Source organism: Microtus oregoni, unplaced genomic scaffold (assembly GCF_018167655.1).
Source record: "Microtus oregoni isolate MIOR12 unplaced genomic scaffold, Mior012 000036F_ref0000092, whole genome shotgun sequence".
NCBI classification, from domain to species: domain Eukaryota; kingdom Metazoa; phylum Chordata; class Mammalia; order Rodentia; family Cricetidae; genus Microtus; species Microtus oregoni.
The window spans coordinates 284,714-298,046 of NW_024543095.1; the positions used below are offsets into that span (position 1 = coordinate 284,714).

Consider the following 13,333-nt stretch of genomic DNA (forward strand, 5'->3'; position numbering starts at 1 on the left):
CTCGGGTGGTGAGCTCCAGGCCGGTGCTGGGAGCATGATGGTTCATGTAGGCATCAAATGTATTCACAGGCCAGGCATGGTGGCACAGGCAGAGCTTTCCTTAATCCCGGATGGGGTGGCCAGTCTCTGTAAAACCAAAGGCCAGCCTGGTCTACATGTGAGTTCCAGGCTAGCTAGTGTCACAAAATGAAACCTTGTTTCAAAAACAACTACTAGGGCTGCAGAAGTGGCTCACTGACTAATTTCCAGAGGACCTGTGTTCAACTCAGCATCCATAGTGGCTCTCGTCTATCTGTACCTCCAGTTCCAGAACATCCAACACCCTCTTCTGACCTCAGGTGTGCATATGGTGCCCATACACAGACAATGGGAACACACATAAAATAACAGCTGGACATGGTAGTGCACGTCTTTAATCCCAGCATTCAGGAGGCAAATGCAAGAAGAGCTTGAGGTCAGCAAAATTCCAGGACTACGTAAAGAAACTAAACCTCAAAAATAAAAACCTAAATATATTTATAATTTTTTTAAAAGATTTATTTATTTATTTTGTATACAGCATTCTGCCTCCATGTATGCCCGCACGCCAGAAGAGGGCACCAGATCTCATTACAGATGGTTGTGAGCCACCTTGTGGTTGCTGGGAATTGAACTCAGGACCTCTGGAAGAGCAGCCAGTGCTCTTAACCTCTGAGCCATCTCTCCAGCCCCTATAATATTTTTTTTAGATTTTATCTATATAGTGTTTTGCCTGCATGTATGCCTGCCGTCCAGAAGAGGACACCAGATCTTATTATAGATGGTTGTGAGCCACCATGTGGTTGCTGGAAATTGAACACAGGACTTCTGGAAGGGCAGCCAGTGCTCTTAACTGCTGAGCCATCTCTCCAGCCCCTTAAATAATTTTTAAAAAAACTATTTTTTAAACAAATAAAAAATTATTTGTGCCAGGCAATGGTGACACACACCTTTAATCCCAGCACTTGGGAGGCAGAGGTAGGTGGATCTCAGTGAGTTCGAGGACAGCCAGGACTGTTACAAAGAAACTCTGTCTTGAAAAACCAAAACCAAAAATAAAATAAAAACAAAAATTTTTAAAAGGCTGGTTTTGATGGCTAACACTGGTGGGATTTGCTGAAGGAGGTAAAGGCAAGAGGATCACAAGTTCAAGGCCAGCCTGAGCTACACATTTACCCAGCATTGGAGAGGCAGGGGAAGGCTAACCTCTGTGAATCCAAAGCCAGCCTGGTCTACAGAGTGAGTTCCAGGACAGCCAGGGCTACACAGAGAAAGCCTGTATCTAAACACATCTTTCTGACTCTTAAAGGTGAGGAAAGGGAGTCACAGAGAAGTTAGGTTACTCAGCCAAGACCACTCAGCTGAGGCACAAAGAACTCACTTAACACAGTTGCTCATGTGGTCACAAGCAGTCTGAATCCAAATCTATAAGTTTGTTTTGTTTTGGCCAGGGTTTTATGAAGCCTAGGGCTGTGGACAAGGACAACCTTGTGCCTGAAGTGACACACCTTAAATCCCATCAATCAGGTAGCAGATTTCTGAATCTGTGACCAGTCTGGGCTACATAGTTAGATCCTAGCTACAAAATTATTTTAAAATAAAGTTATAAGTCATTGTTTGCTTCCTGAAACAAAGCAATATGAAGTACCTTGACCCATTTAGGGGTTGCTACCATAAGGCAGATATGAAATTACCGGGCCTAAAGAAATGACTTAAGTGACACCACTTAACTTTCTGAGACATTGTTGGTTGGCTCTGATACCAGGAATGTAGCTCATAACTATCTACGTCCAGTTTCAGGGAATCTGATGCCCTTAGAACTCCACAGGCACCTGCACATGTGGGCAAAAAAAACTCACATAGGCATAAGCACATACACATAAAAATAATTTTAAAAAAGATTGTGGTTGTTTTTTTTTTCTTTTTGGTTTTTCTGGGGGGCTCACCATCCAGCTCCCAAATAAATCCACATGGAATCTTATTATTACTGATAAATGCCCAGCCTTAGCTTGGCTTGTTTCTAGTCAGTTTTTCTTAAATTATTTCATCTACCTTTTGTCCCTGGCCTTTTATCTTTCTCTATTTAATTTTCCTCCTTATTCTGTGTCTGGTTACGTAGCTGGATGGCTGGCCCTAGCATCCTTGTTATGCCCACATTATGAGCCCCTAAGAGACCACCAGGAGTCCAAGTTTGTCTGCAAAAGCAAAGAGCCTTCACTGCAAACTCGAGCTTGAACTCTCCGGCTGTCCTTTCTGACGCAGCGACTGGATTAGAGAGCCCTGAGCTGAGCCATGGCAGGGTTTTTAAGGAGTAAAGAATGGGGGGACAGGGGAAATCTGGATTCAAATGGGGGTTGAACTTCTGATTGGGCAGGAGTGAGGTAACAGAAATTTTGCCAAACAGGGATTGGTACTGGTTTTGTTGCAAGGAAATTGGCAATCTATATATAGATTATGTAAATTATCTTTAATGTTCTAGAGCATTTAGTACTTGTTTGTCTCAATTCTGATTGGTCTCCCACAGGGTACAGTTTGTGGCTTTTCCTGGTTATTGTAAGGGTGAGGTCTAGTCCCAGTATAGTTAGTTTGCAGCCTATCATAGCTGCACTAATGTTAAGTTAGATCTCTTCACCCTTCTCCTAGTTTTCTTGCTCCTTTATCCTCCTCATTCCAGATTTCTCTTCCTGTTTTATTCTGATTGCCAGCTCTGCCAATCCTTTCTCCTGCCTTGCTATTGGCCATTCAGCTCTTTATTAGACCAATCAGGTGTTTTAGTCAGGTAAAATAACACAGCTTCACAAATACAATATAAAAGAATGTAATGCATCTTTGCATCACTAAAATAAATGTTCCACAGCATAAGCAATTGTAACACATCTGAAAATATTCCATAACAAAAGGTGTTGGCTTAAATCACGCCTTCCAAGTGCTGGGAATTGTGGGCTGAGACACAATGCCTGGTTCTGCTTTCATGGCCCTCAGGTTAAAGGACAGTGTAGGAAGGCAGAGGAGCTATCTTCACTGTGAGCTCAAGGCAACACAAATGAGCCCCTTGAACGATGTGACTGGCTCTACCTAGCACAGTTGTCTTCAATGGGGACACATGATGTAGTCCTTGGAAAATCCTTTCTCAGTAAAAGAACCAGGAGGCAGATCAGCAGAGGAAATAGCTTTGTGTGAAAAAACAGTTCTTGCTGGGTGGTGGTGGCGGCAGCGAAGCCTTTAATCCCAGCACTTGGGAGGCAGAGGCAGGCGGATCTCTGTGAGTTCGAGGCCAGACTGGTCTACAAGAGCTAGTTCCAGGACAGGAACCCAGGAACCAAAGCTACAGAGAAACCCTGTCTTTAAAAAAAAAAAAAAAAAAAGCCGGGCGGTGGTGGCGCATGCCTTTAATCCCAGCACTCGGGAGGCAGAGGCAGGCGGATCTCTGTGAGTTCGAGACCAGCCTGGTCTACGAGCTAGTTCCAGGACAGGCTCCAAAGCCACAGAGAAACCCTGTCTCGAAAAACCAAAAAAAAAAAAAAAAAAAAACCACGAACAAAAAAAAGAAAGAAAGAAAAAACAGGACTAGCCCGTTGCAGAGTAAGTTCAGTGATGTTCACAGATAAAGCTATAAAGGTGGACTGAGGCTTTAGTGAGAGCCAAGAGATCCTGAGCCTTGGAATAGAAATCATCTGTAAAGGTGTTTTTTGTTTGTTTGTTTTTTAGGACAGCGGTCTTGCTGGAATTCACTATGTAGACTAGGCTGGCCTCAAACTCACAGAAATCCACCTTCTTCTGTCTCCCAGAGCACTGGGACTAACGGGGTGTGCCGCCACCACCACCCAGGTATTTTATTTCTACATAGGACAAAGGGAGAGTAAACTGTGTGAGAATACTTATCTTTAGATGCAACAATTATCAAAACTTGCCATTTTTTGTTTCCTTTGACACAAGGTTTCACAACGGTGAACTGTATAGCTGGTGCTGGCCTTGAACTCAAGCTCCTCCCACTGCCATTTCCTGAGGGCTGAAATATGCCACACTTTAGTTTTTATTATATTGAACTGTGGAGGGGTACACAGAGATGGCAGTCAAATGACAACTTCGTCTCCCCAGTCCTTATTTTTTTCCCTTGCTGAAGTTATTGTAAAGAAAATTCCAGACATTGATCATTTTCATTATTGCAGACTTCAGCGTGTCTCCTAAAAATACACTTCATGCCAGGCAGTAGTGGTGCAAGCCTTTAATGCCAGCACTCGGGAGGCAGAGACGGGCCTATGAGTTCAAGGCCAGCCTGGTCTACAGAGCAATTTCCAGGACAGGCTCCAAAGCTACACAGAGAAACCCTGTCTCAAAAAACCAAAAATAAATAAATAAATGTAAATAAATAAATAAATACAGTTCACACATACTAAATAATGCTTCCTTAGGATTATCTAATCCAAAATCAAATGTTCAGGTTGACTCAAAATTAGCTTTTTAAAATATTTTTATTTTAAAAATATTTTAATATTTATTATATATACTGTATTACGCCTGCAGGCCAGAAGGGGACACCAGATCTCATTACAGATGGTTGTGAGCCACCATGTGGTTGCTGGGAATTGAACTCAGGACCTCCAGAAGAACAGTCAGTGCTCTTAACCACTGAGCTATCTCTCCAGACCTCAAAATTGGCTTGTTACAGTAGGTTACTCTGAATCAGAGCCCGAACAAATCCATATACCTTATTATTATATTTCAAAAAGCAAGGCTGGGATGTGGCTCAGTAGGAGAGCATCTCACCTGTCTAGTCCGTAGATCTTAGGGTTCCGGCTTTTGCACTCAACAGAAACATTTCTTTCCGAGTGACCTCTTTTCTTTTAAAGTGATGTCACTTACGTTGTTTCTCTTAAGCCTTGTGATTTTCTAGTCACCTTTTTGGCAGTGATACCTAAACGGATAGAAGTATTTCATATTACTTTGTATCTGCAAGCAAACAATGATTTGTGACTTTATTTTTAGTGATAAATGTGGCCTGACATTTTAAGGTTCCCCTGAACCTTTTATTTAGTGGTTTTATCCAAATGCTAATGAATAGTAATTTCACCAGAATATAAAAGTGTCTTTTTTCTAACTCTCACACATTCTGTATTTAGCAATGACAATCATTTTAAAGAGTGTGGAGACATGTGCCTGTATTCCAGCCCGGGGAAGGCTGAGGTAGCAGAATCACGAATTTGTGGACAGCACCGGCTGTTATTTAGCAAGAGAGCCTACTCAAAAAGGAAGTGGGTGGGGAGTAAGACCCTCACATCAGTTTGTTTTTCTAAACTCTAAATCGTACTGGAAAGGCAAGATAAACACTTAATTGGTCCCTGTGTGTTCTGGGTTTTTTTCCCCCCAGACAGGATCTTGTCATGTAACCCAAGCTACCCTTAAACCTATCTTGGCCATCTGAGGGGTAAGCCTACAGGCTCTTGACTACGAGTGGAGTCTTTACTTTTAGGTCAGTATAAGCTGGTGGGCTTGCCGGGCGGTGGTGGCGCACGCCTTTAATCCCAGCACTTGGGAGGCAGAGGCAGGCGGATCTCTGTGAGTTCGAGACCAGCCTGGTCTACAGAGCTAGTTCCAGGACAGGTTCCAAAGCCACAGAGAAACCCTGTCTCGAAAACCCGAAAAAAAAAAAAAAAAAAAAAAAAAAAAAGCTGGTGGGCTTTTTGAATGTACCACTCAGTCACTAAATTTAAGCAAATCAACAAGGTCAACCTCATGCTCAGAAAGGTAACTATTAAGAAATTAGAGACGTAGCTGGGCGGTGGTGGCGCATACCTTGGGCGGTAGTGGTGCATACCTTTAGTCCCAGCACTTGGGAGGTAGAGGCAGGCAGATCTGTTAGTTCAAGGCCAGCTTGGTCTACAGAGTAAGTTCCAAGACACCGACGGCTACAAAGGCTACCTTTGTCCCAAAACCAAAACGAAACAAAACAAAAAAGCACCAGACCCAAACAAAACCAACCAACCAAACAAACAAAAAAGACATTAGACCAAGACACAGAACACTCAACAAAATACTTTTCAATGAAAACTACAGATGTGCCTACCTATAACATTGAGCCAGCAACTCAGCTTTGAGGCATTCATCCTAGCCACAGAGTAGCATGTCTGAAGTAACTTAGACATGAATTATAGCAACAATGCAACACCATCAAAAAAACAGAGACCACACAAATAAATACTCAGCAGTAACAGTAAATAACAAAATAGTTAACTACACAGTTACCCACTCAGTAACTAACTGCATATAGTTACATGCTAAGCAGGCACATAGAATAAGGAAGATTTTCATACAGATATGGAATATACGAGTATACGCAGTTAAAAGTAGCCAGATAGGGGCTGGAGAGCTATCTCAGTGGTTAAGGGTGCTTGCTGTTCTTCAAGGGGACCAGAATTTGATTTCCAGCACCCATATTAGATGGCTCATAGCTACCTGTTAATTCCAGCACCAGGGACCTAACATACCCTTCTGGCCTCCAAAGGCATCGACATGAATGTGTACATACGCTATTCCACATAAATAAGAAAGCAGTGGTCTGTTTTGTTGAGACAAACTGGGTATGGAGGTTTGTGCTTATACTGAGAGCACTTAGGAGGCTGAGGCAGGTCCGTGGTTAGCTCCAGGGCACTTAGGGTAAAGGTATGAGATTGAGAAAGAATGTAATCTGAGCATAAACACAATCTACAATGAGAAAGGGGTTAACTGCCCCTGGGTTAGTGAAGTTTGAAAATAGTCTTGATGCCCTTGGTGTCTTGAACTCTGAGCTACAAAGCATCTTTTTTTTTTTTTCAAAAGTAAAGCCATTAATTTTGTGACAAAATGAAAGGGAACTTAATCACAGGCAGGAAGATTTTTGTTTTGTTGTTTGGGTTTTTCTTTCGAGACAGAGTTTCTCTGCACATCCCTGGCTGTAGACCAAGCTGGCCTTGGTCTCCCTCCCAGTTCAGGGATTATAGCCACGCACCACCACCCAGCCAGAGGTAGGAGTTTAAGAGATTGTGTTCGTTACAGAAGTAAATCTGTAACTCCCTACACAATGTTGAGGAGCCAGTACCTAAAGGAGGGGAGAGAAGACATCTATTCAAAATGCTGCCTCTGGGCATAAGGGGACAGGAGAGAACTGGGTGTCCCCTTTCTTTCCTCCCATAGGTTTTGGCTAACTCCATACTTTGGTTTTAAGTGTCAGGGTTAACCAAGTAGGGCCTTAAGTCCTGGACTCAAGAGATCTTTCTGCTTCAGCTTTGAGTACCTAAGGACTACAAGGGAGAGCAAGCATACCCCAGTTTCCCCTTATTTATTTTTTCATTTTTTTCTGAGACAAGGCTGCTTCCAACTTCTTGGTCCAGGATGACCTCGAACTGCTGATCTTTGGCCTCCACCTTCCCAGTGATGCGATTATAGCTGTGCACCATTATACCGACTCCTACACTTCTCCTAAATGTTTAATCAAGAGAATTAATGGACAAGCGTATTTGGAAAAGGAAAGACTGGCTTATTCCACCCCTTCCTGTTCATTTTTTTTTCACCCTCCTCCTCCGCACAGGTATGGGCAGACCTGGAAAATTTATCTGGTTTTAAATGGTTCAGGAAAACTTGTTGCACTTGTTTCCTCCATCATGGGCTACCTCCGGAGACGGGAGGCCTGGCAGTCGGGCTGACGAGCTCTTTAGGAGCGCAGCGTACCCACCAAGACTAGGCTCCCCCCGCTTCCTTTTCTTGGCCTCTTTCCAAGCCCTATTTTTCTTCCTGTCTCTGCTCATTCACTTAGCAGCAGAAAATCAGTAGCTCCTCTCCTAGTCCGTCGAAGCTCGGGGTTGCCGTTAAGCAGCAGTGTGGTCTGGCTCTGTTCGCCACAGCCTGAGTAATGGCAGCTCGGAACGCTGGGCGACAGCTAAAGCGCGACAACCTCACCTTCAAAGCTTTTCAGCAAGGCCGCTGGGGAAGCCACGGTGCCGCGCAGGCGCCGACCTCCCCTTCCGGTTGCTGAAATTCCCAGAAGGCTCTGCAGTGTCCCAGGGCCGCGGAAGCCAGGCTCCAGCTCGCGGGCATCGGAGGGCTCAGCGCTGCGCCGCGCTGCATTATGGAACACAGAGTTTAGTAGAAAACTCGGGAGGGAACGCACTCCCGACCGAGCTTGCGTTTACCTTGTGCCGGGGGCGGGGCAAGGAAGAGCCGCTCCAGGTTTCGTCATAAAACCGCGACCCGACAGGCGGCGCCATCTTCGAACTTGGACTTCCGGAAGGACTTTGGCGCGGGTGAGTGTACCGCAACGGGGTGTGCGGGGGACCTAGAAATACTCCTCCCCTTCTTTTGCCGTAGCGCTAAGGCACTGGGAACCGGTTCCCGATTCCGCTCTGATCCTCGCGCAACGGAGCGCGCCTCCCAGCCTCCGCGCGTCCCCGGAAAACCGTCGAGCTCTCACCTCAATCCCCACTGTGGCCACTGAGCATCCCCCATCCCTGCCAGCCTCTCTTCCCCCATGCAGTGCGTGCAGCGCAGTAAGCTGGCTCCAGGCTTCCGCGCTGCTTACGTTGCTCCCCTTGGACTCGGTGAACCCGCTGTTGTCCTCAGGCCGAGGGAAATCAGGCTCGCCTGTGGAGAAAGCTGCCCCCACGGCCAGGATTGGGGAATGGCAGGTGGTGGCGTCTAGACTGATTGCAGTCAGTCCCCCTCGTTGTGCTCAGTCCCCTCTTATTGTGTCCCAGCCTTTTTCTTCCCAGTGGCTCTAACCCCGGGGGTTGTGCCCCGCGCGCTGCAACCCCATTGGCGCAGCCACGGGCCAGTTATGTTTCCTTGTCTGGGCTTTTTATCCCGCGGCAAGTTGGCCGTCGGCTGGGCAAGACAGAGATGGCAGCCTCACCCCCTCAGGAGGTAATTCACTTTGCTGGAGAGGTTTAGGATATAATCAGATAAGTTTGCCCTTGGGGGCATATTGTTATATAAATTTAAACAATCTTTTGCTGGCGTTGCCTTTTACCGGTTTCACCTGTGGTGCCGTTTTCTTACGAGTTTTAAATTGTTCTTTTCAAGTTTACACTCCTTAGTCTCTAGCAGTATAAACTGAGTAACGTGAGTTGCAGATTTCTGTGCAGGTTAAAATAAAAATGCAGCTAAATGAAAGTGTTCATTTGTGTACCCGTAAAATTAATTATCTGATATGTCACTAGTTGTATGATAGAAATACTTTGGGGAACAGTGTATGTGAAAAGTGATTCCATGTTTATGATGTAGTGGTTATCTAATTGTTTTTCTTTTACCCAAGTAGTCAGGTTAGCAGCCTGAAGCAGCAAGGAAAGCAGACAATTTGGGAATGTAAAAATTCTTAACTAGAGTGGTGGCGCACGCCTTTAATCCCAGCACTTGGGAGGCAGAGGCAGGCGGATCTTTGTGAGTTCGAGACCAGCCTGGTCTACAAGAGCTAGTTCCAGGACAGGCTCCAAAACCACAGAGAAACCCTGTCTCGAAAAACCAAAAAAAAAAAAAAAAAAAAAAAAAAAAAAAAAAAAAAAAAAAAAAAAAAATTCTTAACTAGAATTTACTGAACAGTTCTTCCTTTACTGCCTGTCCAAAATTTGTGTTGTAAACTCCTTAGTAGAAATTACACCACTCAGCAAGCATTGGACCCATTTTTGCCTTTAATCCCAGCACTCTGGAAGCAAAGGCAGGATCTCTGTGAATTCAAGGCCAGCCTGGTCAATTAGAGCTAGTTTCAGGATAGTCAGGGCTACACAGAGAAACCCTATCTCAAAACAAACAAATGAAAAAATAAATTAAACCACTCATTGCCACTTCCTTTCATAAGAAGTGAGTCTTCTAAAGGATGTTTTTGTATGTTGAACCACCTGGTGAAAAAGTTATGAGCTAATTGTTGTATTTGCCGTGCATCAGATTTGAATATTGAAGTAAATCAGGCAAGCAACAAGTGCTCTATACAAACTTTCAAGGAAGATAGATTTTGTCTTATTCACTACAACCAGGATATTGTTTTTTGTTGTTGTTCATTTTGCAAGGCCTTTGTTTTAGACAGGTTTTTATTCCAGGTTGGCCTTGAACACCAAATCCTTTAGCTTTAACTCCTTAGGGCTGAGATTATAAGTATTCACCATCATGGCCAACTGAAACTTTAAAATTTGAAATTAGAATCTGTTTCATAAATATAGTTACCACAGTTACTTAATTTCAATTTACCGTGTCTGTTGTAAATACTGGCAGTCTTTCGACATCACAGCTTCTCTATCAGAAAATCTTCCTCCCTCCCTTCTTCCTTCCCTCCCTTCTTCCTTCCCTCCCTTTCTGTTCTGGGGATTGAATCCAGGGCTTTGGGGGGTGCTAGGCAAGTGCTTTATCCCCGAACTGCTTGTCTAGCTCATAGGAAAGAATTTTATGCTATTGCCTTTACATGAATGACTTCCAGCTTAGTAAAGACTTTTTCTCAAGCCTTTCTTTATTTTCTGACTTGAAGTATTTTTTTTTTTTTTTTGAGAACTCTGAAGTGGGCCTGATGCTGTTTCCTCTATAAGAGATGAGATGTACATAGATGTACTTTTTGAAATTTAGCGTTGTCACTCAAATATTTTTGGTCTTAATAACCTTTTTTTGTTTTATTTTGTTTTGTTTTTTTAACAGGGTTTTTCTGTGTCATAGCCCTAGCTGTCCTGGCACTAGCTCTTGTAGACCAGGCTGGCCTTGAACTCACAGAAATCTACCTGTCTCTGCCTCCCAAGTGCTGGCATTAAAGGTGCGCACCACCACCATCTGACTCAGGTCTTGATAATTCTTTATTGATCATGTTTTTGTTTTGCACAGTAAGCCATTTATTTATTTTACATGTGTGGGTGCTTTGCCTGCCTGTATGTTTGTGTACCACTGGAATTTTGGTTGATTGTGAGCCACCACATGGGTCCTGGCAACCAAATCCGGGTCCTCTGCAAGAGCAGCAAGTGCTCTTAACTGCTGAACCATCTCTCCAGCCTCCGACTCCTCACCCACGCCTTCTTGATCTATAAATTGATGCCTTCCTTGTTTCAGTATTTGGAGTGGGGAGAGTTTGAGAGGGCACAGGGTCTTACTGTATCCCTGATGGTCTGGAAGCCTCTATCCTCTTGACTATGCTACCTTCTGCTGATGGGATTACAGGTGCCAACCACCAGTCCTCCCTCTCTTCTATTAATTTTTTTTTTGTTTAATTTAGGGTCTTAACTATATTAATGTAAACCAAGATGGCCTTGGATTATAAGTATTATATGCCCTTACATTTGCCTTCTTTCTTAAAACCTAAATTATTTAAACCAGGGATGGTGGAGCACACCTTTAATTCCGACAGAGGCAGGCAAATTTTGTCAGTTCAAAGCCAGGCTGTGCAACATAATGAAACCTTGTTTCAAAAACAACAGCAAAGCCATAAATTACTAGTTGTTAACCCCTCACCTCTCCTCCATTTATGTCATTTTTTTGTCACTAACTCTTTTTCCCTCTCTGCAATCTGTGGCTTTTATCAAACCTGCCCTTCATCTCACTTTTTAGCAGTATAGTTTTAATTTGCTGTTTCTCTTCCTGTGTATATAATTTCCAAGAACCTTTTTTTTTTTTTTTTTTTTTTTGGTTTTTCGAGACAGGGTTTCTCCGTAGCTTTTTTGGTTCCTGTCCTGGAACTAGCTCTTGTAGACCAGGCTGGCCTTGAACTCACAGAGATCCGCCTGCCTCTGCCTCCCGAGTGCTAGGATTAAAGGCATGCCCCACCACCGCCCAGCAAGAACTTATTTTTTACATAATTCCTTTCCCTGTGGCTGACCATTTACTCAAACCACGTTGCCATTGTTTTCTCTTGTTTCCTAGATCCTGTAGTTTTTGTGTTTGCTGAAAATTTTCTTCTGTTTTCTGGAATAGTTCTTTTGAAAGGTACTTTTCAACTTTTTTTCTTTCTGTCCTGTCTGTGTATAGATCCTACATTGGATTCTTTTTTTACTTATTCCTAGTTTTGAATGAGATACAGGTCTTCAAAGAGTAGCGCTACCATACGCAGCTTATGAGGTTGCATTGTGTCCTCACACATGGGTTAGAGATTTACTGCTGCCATTGCTGGAGCTACTCGTAAGGAGGGGTGGGGGCCTGAGCGTATATTTTTCTTTTAGAATTTATGTGAGCACACTTTTCCATTGAGGCTGATGAATTCTTTATCTTTTGTCTTAACCTATGGAGGGTTCCCTTCTCGGATTTGAACTATTTCTGCCTCTTGTCAAAGGCAAACAGGTTGCCCTTACCAGAATCTAGATCCTTACAAAGTTGTATTTGGCCAATTTTTTTGTTTGTGGTCAATGTTTCACTTCTGCCAATCTCCTTGGTCTGTGGTTATCTATCTGATTTTTCTGGGTTCATAAAGATTTGGGACACTTTAGTCTATTTTTTGATGTGAGGAAGTTCTTTTAAGTGATAGGATGATTTTTAATTATATTCTGGCCAGTAGACACCTCCTCTCCCCAATTCAAATGTACATTGATGGCTAGATTCCAGAAAACTAACTCTCTTTCGTCATGATCTCATGTAGCCCAGGCTAGCCGTGAACTTCTGCCTCCAATCCCCCAAGTGCTAGGATTTCATAATGTGCTGTCCCACTTAGTTCAGTACTACTCTTATTCTTAAGGAAATCTGTCCCTTTACTGAATATTCACAGAAATGGATGTTGCCTCTGGGTACCTACATTCGTTTGGTGTCAGTTTTATAGTATCTGGCAACTCTGTATATTTAATCATTACGAGACTTGCTGTGTTATATCCCAAGCTGGTCCCAGATTCCTTTTGCTTCAGTTTTCATAGTAGCCAGGACTTTGCTCTGCACCATCACACCTGCTTGGGAGCTGTTATTTAGTCTATTTTTTAGAAAGTTACAGTTCTTCCCTAGAGGTGCATAATTTTTATCTCCTTTTCCCTTTGGTGGGGAATCTGAATATGATTTATTTTATTATTTTTAGTAAGAACTAAGTTAATTGAATATTCACTTCCATATCCTTATGAAGATATATGAGGCTTAAGTAATGTTCATAAAGTATAATGTTTGGTATATAGTAAGCAGTTAATAAACAGTAGCTTATTATTGTTTACTTATTGTCTGCTACATGAGAATGTAAATCTCAAGAAGGTAGCATCTTGCCTGTCTTCTGTTGTTTTTTTTTTTTTTTTCTTTTTTTCTTTTCTGAAACAGGGGCTTGTGTAGCCCAGGCTAATCTCAAAATCAAAGCACCTCTCCTGCCTCGGCTTTCAGGGAGCTGGGGTTACAGGTGTGCACTACTATGTTCAGC

At 43.2% G+C, this 13,333-nt stretch overlaps 1 protein-coding gene and 1 long non-coding RNA gene across 7 annotated transcripts in view; one reads left to right on the forward strand and one right to left on the reverse strand.

Moving 5' to 3' along the window:
* Nucleotides 1-8,082, reverse strand: LOC121432794. Of its 2 annotated transcripts, none has more exons than XR_005972233.1 (3): nucleotides 7,951-8,082; nucleotides 4,786-4,933; nucleotides 1-126 (listed from the first exon to the last, which is right to left on the reverse strand). It is a non-coding gene; the product is annotated as an uncharacterized LOC121432794 (long non-coding RNA). The 2 variants fall into 2 exon arrangements; XR_005972234.1 differs by lacking the exon at nucleotides 1-126 and adding an exon at nucleotides 4,013-4,027.
* LOC121432791 (general transcription factor 3C polypeptide 2) overlaps nucleotides 8,073-13,333 on the forward strand; it is a 24,469-nt gene continuing 19,208 nt past the window's right edge. For 2 of the 5 annotated variants that reach the window (XM_041630925.1, XM_041630929.1), the window contains exons 1-2: nucleotides 8,073-8,294; nucleotides 11,875-11,937. The gene's annotated coding sequence lies outside the window, so the exon portion shown is untranslated. Of the gene's footprint in view, nucleotides 8,295-8,488; nucleotides 8,911-11,874; nucleotides 11,938-13,236; nucleotides 13,313-13,333 lie in introns of those variants that run through there. The other 3 variants (XM_041630927.1, XM_041630926.1, XM_041630928.1) reach the window with 3 other exon arrangements.